This window comes from Ovis aries, chromosome 16 (genome assembly GCF_016772045.2).
Source record: "Ovis aries strain OAR_USU_Benz2616 breed Rambouillet chromosome 16, ARS-UI_Ramb_v3.0, whole genome shotgun sequence".
NCBI classification, from domain to species: Eukaryota; Metazoa; Chordata; class Mammalia; order Artiodactyla; family Bovidae; genus Ovis; species Ovis aries.
This window is the reverse complement of record NC_056069.1, coordinates 5668017-5682195: the sequence shown is the minus strand read 5'-3', so window position 1 is coordinate 5682195 and position 14179 is coordinate 5668017. Positions and strand designations below refer to the sequence as shown.

The 14179-nt window shown below is 49.3% G+C and overlaps 1 pseudogene; it reads right to left on the bottom strand.

Moving 5' to 3' along the window:
* Positions 1–8692: 8692 nt before the first annotated feature.
* Positions 8693–10936, bottom strand: LOC105602461 (CD151 antigen-like; annotated as a pseudogene).
* Between the last annotated feature and the right edge of the window lie 3243 nt (positions 10937–14179).

The window sequence follows — 14179 nt, the reverse complement described above, 5'->3', positions numbered from 1 at the left end:
CTAGATATTTTTCTTTTCTTTGTCTCACTGCACACCTCAGGTCTGGAAGGCAGTAGGTGCTCAGGAAAGGTCAGCTGAGGGTGGGAGTCCCGGCTCTCCAAGGGTGTGTTCCTAGCATGACCTTATCTTCTATTTACTGACAGAGGACTGGTCCGAATAGCTATTATTATTCCCATTCGTCACTCCAGAGGCTGAGAAGCACTGGACCATGCTCCTCTCTGGGGGCCCCGGGTGTCTGCAAAGCAATCCTGGTTTTTCCCCTGCTTGGCTGGGGGCAGGGGAGCCGCACAGCACTGGCTACGTGCTTCCCAACCAAGGAGCAAAGTGGCCATTGACCGTTTTCTCAACAATTGCCGGACTTTGCCCCAGGGCAAGGAGGATGGAAGGGTGAAATGGGAGAGTTGGCATGAGGAGGCCAGAGACCCTCCCTCTCCTAGGGACTGGCAGAGGCCCAGGCAGGGGGCATTTCCAGGCGGGCGCTGAGTCCAGCCCCAGGGACGCAGCAGCACAAGGCTGGGGAGAGAGGAAAGGTCGGTTGCAAAACCCCATGTGTGGCAGCCTGGCTGCTGAGTCAGGCTCCTGAGCCCAGTCAGGGACCAAAGTCGGGACTGCAAACTCAGAGCCACCCGGTTAGCCTTGAGCCTGTTGATTCCCTGATCTTCCACGTCTAATCCTTCCTTGGGCCCGACTAATCTCCTTTAGTAGAGCACAGCTGTTGTTTTGGGGTTTTCTTCCCCAGCATACCCCACTCTTTGGGTGACAACATCCTGGTGTTCCATGGAGACCCTCTTCCCCACCCCTCTCAAACTGAAAGAAGTCAGATTCTCTCCTCCCTGCTTAACACCAAGGCTGGTCACATGGCCCAGGCTTAGCCAATCAGAACATTTTCTCTTGCCCTTGACAGGCTCCAGGATAAGAATGTGGTGAACACAATAACCAATGAGCCTCAGTCCCAAGATAGTCTCATGTTGCATAAAAGATGCTTTATCTTCAACAGGAATTGCTAGGTCTCTAGAGCAACTAGAGACTGCATGCCTAGTGGTTGCCTGAGAATAAGGTCACCCCAGAGACAAGCGAGGCTGAGAGAGGGTGCAAGCAGGACACCCAGTCTTACAGTCATTTGTGAAACTCAAAACGTACCTCTTGCTTTCAGCTGCATGGACTAATATTTGCCTCTTTGCTTATGCATGTTTTAAAGTTGGGTCTTTGTCATTTGCAAATAAATAACCCAAATCCTACTAATAATTATAACAGAGTAATGCTGCTGCTGCTGCTAAGTCACTTCAGTTGTGTCCGACTCTGTGTGACCCCATAGAAGGCAGCCCACCAGGCTCCCCCGTCCTCAGGATTCTCCAGGCAAGAACACTGGAGTGGGTTGCCATTTCCTTCCCCAATGCATGAAAGTGAAAAGTGAAAGTGAAGTCACTGAGTCATGTCCAACTCTCAGCGACCCCATGGACTGCAGCCCACCAGGCTCCCCCGTCCTCGGGATTCTCCAGGCAAGAACACTGGAGTGGGTTGCCATTTCCTTCCCCAATGCATGAAAGTGAAAAGTGAAAGTGAAGTCACTGAGTCATGTCCAACTCTCAGCGACCCCATGGACTGCAGCCCACCAGGCTCCTCCGTGCATTGGATTTTCCAGGCAACAGTTTAGGCAGACCTAATTTCTCCCACAACAGTAGCAGATTTCGAGGGTAGAAGCCCTTTGGTCCTTTGGAAGCACAGAACCATGAGCAGTCAGACCTGACTGTCCTGGACTTCAGGGACACTTTTTAGGGGCACTGGCTCTACTTCTAGTGCATCATTTTGCTTCCCCCAAGGTCCACATTCAGTTTTGCTGCCATGTTCTGATTGCTCAGGCTTGGGCTGCCTAACCAGCCCTGGGCAGTCACTGTGGTCAGTTGTGCTGGTTGGCTTGCCTTGGATCGTATGTTCTGTTCTGGGTCTCAGTTCCACCCAAACCATACGGGCAGAAAGTGGGGAGATGATTCCAGGGCATATCAAAGTGCTGTTACCAGAAGAGATAGCTGCTCCTTCTCACCCCCTGCCCTAGACCTCAGCCATCCAAAGCAGCAATCATTTATTAATATTTGCTTTTGCAGGGTGCCAGCCCTAAGCTGAGCACCAGAAGGACAAACAGGGTGAGCACATTCAAATGGTGAGGAGTTCACTGAGAATAAAAGTATCACGGACGAACCATCAAAATGCTGTAGGATGAGGTGATAGCCAAGGAAACATAGAGCACCCTTGAACAATTCATTTTGCTTGGGGATGGGAGAGGGGGCATAGGAGAAGCCATACTGAGGAGGTAACATGTGAGCTAGGCTTCAAAGGGTGTGGTCGCTTTCACCAAGAAGGAGTGGTGGGGAACAGCGTTTCCGGCAGAGGGGAACAGCATGCGCAGAGGTACAGAGACATGAGAAATCTGGTATATTCTGGAAAGAGTATAGTTGGATAATAAAGCAAGACAAGGAAGGGGAAGAGGGGCATTTTAGCCTGAGGAATAAAGGGGGGAAAAGCATAAAAGCAATCACTATTAGTTAGAGTTTAGAGTGACCTTTCTTGGCCTTTTACCTAAGCTTCACTTAGCCCAAAAGGAAATTGGTACTTTCCCAATCCACAGCTTCCCTTGGGAGAGGAAGGGTTAATTCAAACAAGATGAAGAAATGCCTGGGGAGCTGAGCGTGGAAGGGAGAGACCAAGATAGCCTAAAACCTGCGCAAGGGAAAGGGGGCCGCGAAGGAAGGGGCCGGCCACAGAAGGGACAGGTCAGTTGCTGAACTCAATAAAAACTTCCATGCTGAGCCCTCTCCTGGACCTCGCGAAATACAGAGATCAGTAAGACAGGGCTCGTAGGCTGGCTAGAGAAACACACAAGGAGGCAGCAAAGACAATAGGCTGAGTTCTATGGCTTGCGATGTCCAGCAAGTATCTATGGGGTTACCAGAAGCACCTACTCGAGGCCAGAGGCAAGGAAAAGTCCTCTTAGAGGAAGTGACACTGGAACGTCCTCTAAGTTGGATTTTAAAGAATAATAGAAGTTTGCTGCCTAGAGACCGAGGGGCTCTTATCATTCCCTTATCCCCCCTCTTATTAAAACTGCGCACGGCAGCTATTTGGCTAACATCTGTCCTCCCTGCTGAATTCCATGGCAGCAGAGGCTTTACCTGTCCGGTTCACTGAGTTCTCTCCTAGACCTAAGTGAGCGCCTGGCGTAGAGTAGGGGCTCAATAATGTGTGTGTGCAGGAGCAAGCACCCTGTGCAACGCCTCAGCAAAGCGTGCAGACAGAGGCAGCAGCAAAAAGTATGATTTGGGATAAGGCAGCTGGAGCAGGCAGAGTTCAGGGCGGAAATGGCCTGATTGCCTGTTTGAGCAGTTTGGAGTTTAGCCTTCAAATGAGGAGGGACATGATCAGATTTGTATTCACCCGCTTAGGAGCTCCAGTTTGATCCCTGGGTTGGGAAGATTCCCTTGGAGAAGGGAATGGCTACCACTTCGGAATTCTTCCCTGGAGAATTTCATTGACAGAGGAGCCTGGCGGACTTCAGTCCATGGGGCCACAGAGAGCCAGACCTGACTGAGCGACTAACGCTACTACTACTATTTATTTGACAAAGACGTATGGACTACCTACTATATGCCCAGGACTGTGTTTGACTCTAGGGATATAGGAGTGAGACAGACTCCTTCCTCACAGGAGCCAACACTCTTGTGGGAAAACAGAAAACTTGTAAACTATTGAGAAATAGTATATCTTCAGCTAGTGTTGAAATGCTACGTAGGAAAATTAATATGGGTAAGAGGCTCGAAATCATTCAGAGGGGGCAGTTTCAGAGCCAGATGAGGAACACGTCGGATACAATTATATTTACTGCAAGGAGCAAAAGAGCTGGTTCACAAGTAGCCTGGTGTGTAGGAGTTTATTTGTATCTCATAACAGGAAGTTCAAGAGGTAAGCACTCCGGGGCTGGATGGGGACTCAGGGATGATGTCAAGAAAACATGTTCCTCCATCTTCTTGTTCTATGCTATGAGCTTTATCTCTGATGTTTTAATTTTCCTTAATGAAGAGTCATGCATTATATATTTACTTCAAGTTCATAATTAAAGACACAATGCTTTGCTGATATTTAAATTTCTCCATCCAGAAAAATTCAGAAAAGTCTGACACTCCCAAAAATGACTGATAGGAGTTTGGGGCAGTGGGAAATTGGAAAAAGGGCCAAAGCCGCATCTGTATTGATACGGTAGATGATTAGATGGCACCCACCGGTACGTATGCAAGGTATTCAGTTCCCATCCTGGGCAAATTCAGTGGAAGCAGATCTTCAAAACCAGAAATGGCCGTGAGTGTGTGAGCCCTGTCTCCCCACATCTCGCACAAAGAAGCGTTTTCGTTAAAGTGCCAGGCTTCCTAACTGTAATAGAATGGGAGATAGGGGACAAGCTGACCGCAGCTGACTCTTGGTTTAGAGAGGACCACTCTGGAGCAGTGGGGAAGAAGGATGTGAGGAGCAAAGTCTGGAAGCAATAGTCCTGGGAGAGATGGGGAAGGCTGGCCTGGGCAGGTGACGGGAATGGAGATGCGGGAGCAGCTTTGAGAACTATGGGGTAGGAAGCTGGCACCTCGGCAGTTCAGGGAGAGGTGAAGGAAGGGCGACTGAGAGGAGGGGGCCCGGAGGCAGCTGCAGGAATTGGTGAGCCGTTCCCAAGCCCCAACGCTCTCACGCCCCCTTTGGATTGCTGCTTGTAAGAGGCGAATTCCAAGATGGCTTTCTGAATGCTAAAGAGTTCCTGGGGTCAACCTGTCCTTCTCTGATTGGTGGAGCCAGTCATGAGATTCAAATACTGACTGGGTACTGGGCATTCATTACTGTCTTGGTAACCAATGACAAATCTGTTTAAAAAAAAACCACACACATGATAGTGATATCTAAGGAACTCAGGGGAATGCAGGCCAAGGAACCCAGCCCTTGGGCCCCAGTTACTGGACTCTTGACTTGGTTACTGTTTAGGGGAGATTTTCTTGAGAGGTGGTAAAAATTGCTCTAAAAAACCTGGGCCTAGGAATTCCCTGCACTCTGGTGCTTAGGGCTCCTCGCTCTTACTGCCAAGAGCCAGGTTCAATCCCTCATCAGGGAACTAAGATCCCACAAGTCACATGGTACAGCCAAAAAAATAAAAACGAAACAAAAACCCAAAAGAAACAATATCCTTAGGGGCATGAATATCATCTCCTAAACAAGGAAGGGAGGGTATTGGTCTGAGAAAGCTTCCTTCCTCACAGATTAAGACCTTATTTTTCTTTAATGTAACTAGCTAAACCGGTTTCAGGTAAACAAACAGTCTACCCTGCCTAGGCCAGGCACTAAAAACAAAACAGAAGAGATTCCTTCCCTCAGAATTCTGGTAGTAGGAGACACCCAAAGCCCTAAATAAACAAGTTGTCTGTATATGGTATACTAGTGGTTTCCTTTTGTTTTCCTATGTTAAGCAGTGTTCTTGGAGCTAAATCTATCCTTCGTTGCATAATTCACTCATAAGTCATGTTGGGTTTTTTTCTTCTTCAATCAAGATCCAGGTTTCCCAGCTCACAGGCCCAAGTGGTATAATTCAGCATCGCCTGATGGTGAGACTGCCTGTTCTACGCTCCAGACCAAGCTGCTGGCCCAGGGGCTGCTACACACATGCCTCATGGTAAAGACATTGTTGAGTGTGCAGCTCTTGCTCGGCGACAGGGAATTTCCTCATTGTCACCTCACTCCACGCAGACTCACTAAATTTAGTAAATGAAGTTACAAATTACCCAGTTAAATCTGAATGCAATATTTGGAACACACTTATACTTTAAAAAAATCTGTCTATTTGAAGTTTGATTTTAATCGAGTGTCTTAGTGCATTAGCGCTGCTATAACAAAATACCACAGACCAGGTGGCTTAAAAAGTACACATTTATTTCTCATGGTTCTGGAGGCTAATAAGTCCAAGATCAAGGCACTAGCAGATTTGGAGTCTGGAGAGAGCCCTTCTCTGGATTCGCAGATGGCTGTCTTCCCCCTGGGTCCTTGTATGGTAGGAAGGATGAGGGAGCTTGGTGGGGTTGCTTGCATCAGCACTCATGGCATTCAGGGAGCCTCTGATGTTGTGACCTGTGTACCTCCCAGAGGTCCCACCTCCTAACACCATCACGTAGGGCAGTAGGATTTAGCAAATGAGTTTTGGTGAGATATAGGATTTAGTCTATAGCACTGGGTGCTCTGTATTTTGTCTGGCAACCCTAACCCCACAATCCTCAGAGGCAGGCAGTATCAGTGTCCCTGTCTAATCGCTGAGGCTCACAAAGAAAATTGCCTAAGGTCAATCAACCAGGGTGGTGGAGGAACCTGGCCCCTGGGTTCACCCCTGGGTGTCATCTTTAAGGCATCAAGGATGTGCTGGGGTGGAGTGTGGGTGTCTTGGGGCTAGAAGGGATGAACTATGTAAGCTAAGGCCATAGGGGGACCAATCAGCATGAGTCGTGGATCCTGTGGTCTTCAGATTAGAGGGCAGAGAAGAGAGCGTTTCCGCTCTTAGCTGTAACTGATTTTCGGTTTTAGTTTACTGTACCAAGACCTGGGCACCCTAGCCAACAAGGCTGGAAATGCAGGAAGCCATCTGGAGCTGTGTGCTGAGTCATAGGGCCCGGAGAAAAACAAGAACATCATGATGGCAGAGGAGGAGGTGGGGAGCAACCTCCCTGGAGATCACGAATGGCCACCAGAAATAGAAACATCTCCCTCTGAAGCATCTGTTAGAAGGGCCAAGATCACCACGTAACTGGAATCCCCTTTCTATTAAACACCGACTGAATGCAGAGCTCTGTTCTGTGAGAATGTCAAAAAGTCAGGTGGTTAGTGAAAGTTCGCAGCTTTTTTTGAGGGGTGGGGTGGGGTATTGGTTCTTTTTTTCTTCAAATCCAGTCTCATCCTCTTCTCTTACTACCTATGAGCCCTTGGGTGGTATACTCAAATTTTCTGACCCCATTTTGTCTTCAGGAATAACAATCCTCATCTCACTAAGATAGTGTGAGGGTTTCATTGAAATCACATTTTTTTAAAGTGTATTGCCTAGGTCTAGCACACAGTAGATGGTCCCAAAAGAGTAGATTTTGTTGTCAGAGAGACATAAAAATATCTTTCTTTGGGGTTGGTGCAGGGATTAAATCAGATAATGCGGGGAGGGGAAACACTGGATACAGGTCTCAGGGAGAAGTCAGCTAAAGATGAGATTCCTTTTTCCTTGTTTTGCCCCTAGGTCCTGAGATGGCTGGTTCTGGTCCCCCTGGATGCTGTTTAGTAAGGCTAAATACAAACACAGTGAAGGCTGACATAGGTTCATTCCATCCACAAATGTTTCCTTTAACATCGTGCATATCACTGGTTCAGCCTCTGTGGAGGCAGAGACAAGATGAAGATGAATTCCTATTCGTCCATTGATTTCAGCAGTTGTTTCGTGGTCAGGCACCCTGTGAAGCACTGTATGTAGACTGGATTCTCGGGGCAACTCTTTCAGATAGGTACTGTTATGATCCCACTTTACAGATGGGAAAGCTGAGGCTCAGAAGGATTCAACACATTGTCCAAAGGCACAGAGCTAGTAGGAAGCAGAGTCAAGGCTCAGTCCCAGGCCTGACTATCCCTACCAGGGACCAGTTCCCAGAGGGAGAAAAACACTCAGTTGGAGATTTCAACTTATCCAGGCACAAAGGTGTCTACACAGCACAGTGAGACGAAATGTCAGAGGAGAGACTGGTCATCAGAGTGACTGACAGCGGTTCTGGGCTGCAAGGGGCTCCCTGGGGTCTTCTGAGAAGGTGGGAGTGGGGAGTAGGCCTAGACCGTGGGGAAGCAGATGGAAGAGAGTATGGTGAAGGCGGGTGAGGGCACACGAGACTCGGTCAGGTGTGGGCAGGGTCCAGCGGCAGGCCAGCTGGCTGAGCCCAGGGCCCGTATGAGACACAAAAGGAGGAATATCCAGTTGGGACGGAATCTGGCTGGGGCAGGCTGTGATCAGTTTCCAGAATGATAAACTCAGGCTCAGCTGAAGCGACTTCTAGTCTTAAAGCATCACTGCTTAGAGGATCCCTACAAATCACGTGCTGGCTGTCAGCAGTGCTCAAAGGTGTACCCGTCACTGGAAATGAAGGTTTCTGGAGGCAGTAGACATCACCTGTCTTGCTGAGTGACCTCAACCTTAAGGAAAGAGATAGTGACATTTCCTTTGTGTTCAGAGGATTCCACTAAGAAGGCCAAGTGCTAAGGGTCATCAAAGCAAACTCAGAGATGGTACAACTGTTCTTTAAGCCAGTCTGGCAATATATATCAAGACGATAAACACGATCCTCCTTTTGATGCCACGATTTTACTGCTAGAAATTAATCCTAGGAAAATGGTCATGGAGGGATGCAAAACTCTGTGCGTACAAGGATGGTTGCTATAGTATCACTTGCAAATATAAGTATCAGAAATGTCCCCCCTCCAACCCCAAAAAAGAGAACAGATCTGTGGTTAGCAAAGGGGGAAGGGGAGTGGGGGAGGGGTGGATTGGGAGTTTGGGATTAGGAAATGCAAACTACTATATATAAGATGGATAAACAATAAGGTCCTACAGGGTACTAAATTCAATATCCTGTGATAAAACATAATGGAAAAGGACATGAAAAAGAATGTATTTGATTGTATAACTGAATCATTTGGCTGTACAGCAGAAATTAACACATTATACATTGATTATACTTCAATAAAATAAATCAAATAAAAAAGAAATGTCCCAACTAGTCAATAACAGGGACTTAGTTGAAAATGATGATATATCCATTCAATGGACTACCACACTACCATTAAAAGTCGTTGTTCGGTTGCTAAGTCGTGTCCGACTCTCTTGCAACCCTATGGACTGTAGCCTGCCAGGCTCCTCTGTCCATATGGGATTTCCCAGGCGAGAATACTGTGTTTCCACTTCCTTCTCCAGGGGATCTTCCTGACCCAGGGATCAAACCCAGGTCTTCTGTTTGGCAGGATTCCTTACCACTGAGCCACCTGGGAAAAGTCATTGCGGTCACACCATATTCAGTGAAAACATCAAGTTGCAAACCATTAATATAGTATGATCTCAGCTTGAAATTACATTAATAAAATCCATTCCCCCCACTTTTTAAAATTCCACAGACATTTACTGCTGCTGCTGCTGCAAAGTCGCTTCAGTCGTGTCCGACTCTGTCACCAGACTCCCCGTCCCTGGGATTCTCCAGGCAAGAACACGGGAGTGGGTTGCCATTTCCTTCTCCAATGCATGAAAGTGAAAAGTGAAAGTGAAGTCGCTCAGTCGTATCTGACTCTTCGAGACCCCACGGACTGCAGCCTATGTCCATGGGATTTTCCAGGCAAGAGTACTGGAGTGGGGTGCCATTGCCTTCTCCAGACTTTTACTGAGCACCTGTCAAGTAGCAGGAGCAGTCCTAGGCATGGAATACAGCGGCGACTATAATCCGCGGGATGCCTGCCTCTGGGAGAGGGGTGAATACAAGGCTGCAGATGGTGGTCAGCACGGTGGGAGGGCAGCAGGGGAGTGGCAGAGGCTTGGCCAGGAGGGCTGTTCCTCAGTTAAGGAGGAGGCCCCAATACCCGAGGGGTCTGTGGGGAGGCACTTGGGGCCTCCTCACCTGCTGCTCGGCACCCCCTGCGCCAGCCCATTTCTGCCCAACTCGCACAGGCCTCAGGGAGTGACCCAAGGCTATGACTTCAGCCCAAAGAAGACAGCAGTGGGAGGGGGACCCCCACATACCCACCCCAGCAGACAGGTGGGGCTGATCTTTTAGGCCTTGGGACTTTGGTGTGCAGCTAAAGGCACTTGAAGCTGCCTCTGGGGTTTGGGGGTCCCCAGAGGTCCTGGTGATGGCACGCTGGGGGGCCTAGGCACCAGAACACAGTCTCCCCGGCAGGGGAGGGCCAGAGCCGCATCCTGGACCACAGCAGCCTGGCTGTCAGGAGCGTCAGTAGTCACCACATCGCGAGAAGCTGCGGTGCACACGGAGGGCTGGCGCCCACAGACAGTCAACAGCGCTCCAGCTTCAGGCTCTTGTACTGGCAGCTCGTGAAGAGCACGCCAAACACCTGCACACAGGCGATGCCCAGACCCATGGCCGTGCTGATCCTCAGGTGCTCCTGGACGAGGGTCTCCAGCTTGGTGATGCAGCTGCCCCCGACTCTGCAGATGTTGGAGGTGTGGTCCCACCGCCCACGGCCAGCAACCATGGTCTTGCAGCAGCTGTCGGGGACCACATGGCCACCTGCCTGGCCTGAGCGGATGCGCTCACTGTCCTGCCAGGCCTGCGAGCTGTTGCTGCCACAACAGTGGAACTCCTGCTGCAACTTGTCCACGGCGCTGCTCACGCCCTCCTGGCCCGGCTGGTGGTAGCCCTTGGTCACGGTGTCCTTCAGGTTCTCCTTGAGCTCTGCGTTCAGCCGCTGAGTAGACATAGACTCCCGCGATGATCTCCAGCAGAGTTAATAAGGGGAAGGATGCGGTACAGATGTAGCAGGTTCCTCTGTTCCTTGAAGGTGGCACAGCAACCCAGAACCCCAGTCACAGTGACGATGGCGCCCGCCACCACCAGGATGCAGGCTGTGGCCAGGCAGGTGCCCCAGGCCAGCGGCTGATGCACTCACGCCAGAGGGCCAGCGTCCAGATGCCCACGGCCGAGACGGCCAGGCCAGCCAGCCAGAAGCAGCAGCTGCAAGTGAAGAGCAGGCACTCGAGGCAGACGGTGCCGCGTGTAGCTGTGGACTTCTCCCCGATCTCGCCCATCCTGGGGCCGGCAGGCGGGGAAGGGGAAGGGGCTGGCTGGTGGGGCGGGCTCCTCTGTAAGGCAGGAAGACAGACGTTCCCGCCTGAGGAAACTCCACTAGAAGGCCAGGGACAGGTCACAGCCCCGCATCCGAGTCCGGGCGGGCGGCGGGCTGCGGGGGCCGCGGCTCCGAGCGCAGAGAATCCACAGCCGGGCTGGCCCGCGGCCAAGGACACGCGACACGGGTCAGAGCAGAGCTCCGCGCATGGGCGGGACACCCACTCGGGCGGGCCCCCGGGGTCCACCCAAGGCGGCAGAGGCCAGGTGGGCTGTGGCCCCGGGGTGCCCACAGCCCCACTGCGGCCCACGCCCTCTCCATTCACTGTTTAAGTAGCTAAGGTGCTGTGTCCCAGGCAATACTCTGAGCACTTTGGTGATGGAGGGCAACGAGGTGAGTGTATTGTTTGGGAGGCAGTCACATGACATACATGTGGAATATGTTCAGAAATAAACAAGGTAATTCTGAGAGTAGTACAGTGCCATAAAGAAGATATAAGGTGGGCTAGTTCAGCGGGAGGGACCGGTAGGGATGATCCGAGGAACTGGCGGTTTGATTGCCTCCTGCGTATTGAAAAACGTCTGGTCGGGAGGATCCGGGGAGGAGCATTTCCGGCAGAGGGCGGAAGGCTTTAAGGACAATGCAACTGGAGTATTAGAAAAGAAAATAAAGGAAGAGTAGTGGGGGCAGGGAGAAAAGAGGTGGGGACAGGCAGGCACAGGCAGGATAACTAGTCAGAAAGCCAAGGTGAGGCGTTTACAGGGAGTTTGGATTTTATTCTAAGTGCAAGGGGACACTGCTGGATTTCGTCAGGCAATGATTATATTCACATTTACATTTTTGTAGCCAGAAGGAAATACATCAGTGGGTTAATAGAGATCATCAAGGGGTAGAGGGGTAATGAACAATTTTTTCTTTGTTTCTGTGTGTTTTTCTGTAACACCCAGACTTTGACAACTAGAGACAAACAATAATTTCTCTTTTAAAAACCATGCACCAGAGAGCAAAGCAAGCTAATGGCCACCATTTACATGGAGCCATTTACAGGAAGAAAAGTCTTTAGCCCATCATCCCATTGCATTTTTGCAATAACCCCATGAGTTAAGTCAGACCATTTGGAAGGCGCAGAGACTCTAGCAGAAAATGTCAGAACTGGGGCCAGAATAAAGTTTCTACAGCCTTTGCCCAGGTTGGCTGATTCTGTCACACAGTGAGGTCTCTGGGGCCCTTAGGTCTGCCTTAGATGCATCCAGATACCCAGAGGCCCCAGGAAGAAGTCATGAGATTACTGAACCCTACCCCTGTCTGAGAGAGAGGAGGGAGGGAACAATGGCCCCAATTGTACATGGCTAGTGCAAGAGCACGAGTGTGCAAGAAGAGGGGTCTTGCCCATAGGGTAGATGCTCCATAAACATTTGTTAATTAGTGAAATGACTTGCTTTCAGGAAAATGCTGCTTACTCTTGGGAGGTGGTTTAGCTGACTTCACAATTCATTAGCTGTGTGATCTCAGGCTAATTATTCTCCCCTCCAAGCCCAGAGTCATCATCTCTAAGATGAAGATAAAGCCTGTACTCGTTCACCTCTGTGAAGTGTGATAGCTAGGGGCAGGCTCTAGAACCAGACTGCCTGGGCTTGAATCTGCTTCTACCCTCTTCTGATTATGTCCTTGTGGAGATGCTTAGCCTCTCAAGATCTCAGTTTTCTCATCTGTAAAATGTGAGCAATAATACTTGTCTCCTAGCATTGATGTTAGAATTAAATGAATGGATGGAGAACTTTGAAGAGGTTGTAGCACATAGAATGTGCTCCTTGAATGTCAGGTAATATTAACACCAGCATTTTAGGGAGTTTGCATCAAGGGAGAAGCTTTCGGAAGTACAGAACTTAACACAGGGTGCCAATAAGGCTGCTACTGCCTTTCTACCGCCATGCCTGCCATGATCACTGTTTCAGTGATTTTTCATAGGAATCATATAAATTCACCAGCCACCTTTTGTTTAGAGAGGAGACCCTTTACCCACCAGGAGGTCCTTTGCCAAATTAAACAGTAGATCTACTCTCTCGCATCTCAGGAGGTTTATTTGTTCAAGGTCATGGGAAGAATCCTCTGACATTTTCCAGGGTCTCTGTCTCTAATTCATTTAAGCAGCCACTTTTTACATTTCAGGCTTGACATCTGCTGAATGACATGAATGGAGCCTGCTCAGGTGAGCAGCCTGGGATCACATGACCTCTGACCTTCACCCCTGTTTTCAAGCTTCAGTTGTTTGAAGACCACCAATAATTGTGCAACAGCTGTATACCCCTGGTCTACTGGGTCTTCTCTTCCCTCATTATTTTTCTTGAATTTGTCTCACATTTAAAGCTCAAAATATGTTGATTCTCAAGGGAAGCATATTCATTACTATAAATGGAAAGCCACAAATAGAAGCTACTCATAAAAAGAAATATTATGCAAATGAAGCAGTATTGCTGAATTCTACAGGAATAGGGTCGCCTGTTGAAGACTTGAGGCTCATGAAGCCTTTTAGATGTTCATTTAAATGGGAGATCTGGAGAGGTGTGACAGACGTTATTGCCCCAGTGAGTGTCTTCTTGGTGGAATAAGGACTGAGAAAGATTTTAAAGAGGGAAAAACTCTCTAACCACCTGATTCTGTCTTTTAGTTCTGCGTCTGTTCACCTCCTAGAACTTTCTCCTGCCTGCTAGGGGCTCCCTTCTATGCTGTTCGGTTCTTTATTCAGAAAGGTAAGGAGTGAACAGCCCATTCTCTGCTTCTTGCTTGTTAGGTCTTTTTAGGAAGATTCTTAGCCCTCTCTGAAATGCCACTGCCATGCTCTTGCTTAGCTGTATCTGATTCTTTGTGATTCCATGGACTGGAGCCTGCCACGCTCCCCTGTTCATGGAATTTTTTAGGCAAGAATACTGGAATGGGTTGCCATTTTCTACTCCAGGAGATGTTTTTGACCCAAGGATCAAACCTGCATCTCCTGAGTCTCCTGCATTAGCAGGCAGATTCTTTACCATTGCACCACCTGGGAAGGCCCTCTCTGAAATGAGGGAGCTGGATTAGAAACATATTCTCCTCTGATGATTTTCAGGCCCCCAAAGCGTGCTTGGCTGCCCATCCATGTTTTTCACCTGCAAACAGCAGGAGTGAAACCCACCTCAAGGATGGTCTCGTGGAATAGTTCAGGTCCCATGAGAAGCAAAGAAGTGGGATTCACCACATAGCCACGAATGAATGTGTGTTTCCAGAGGGGTGCATTTGCTGCACGTTGAACTGAGCAGAT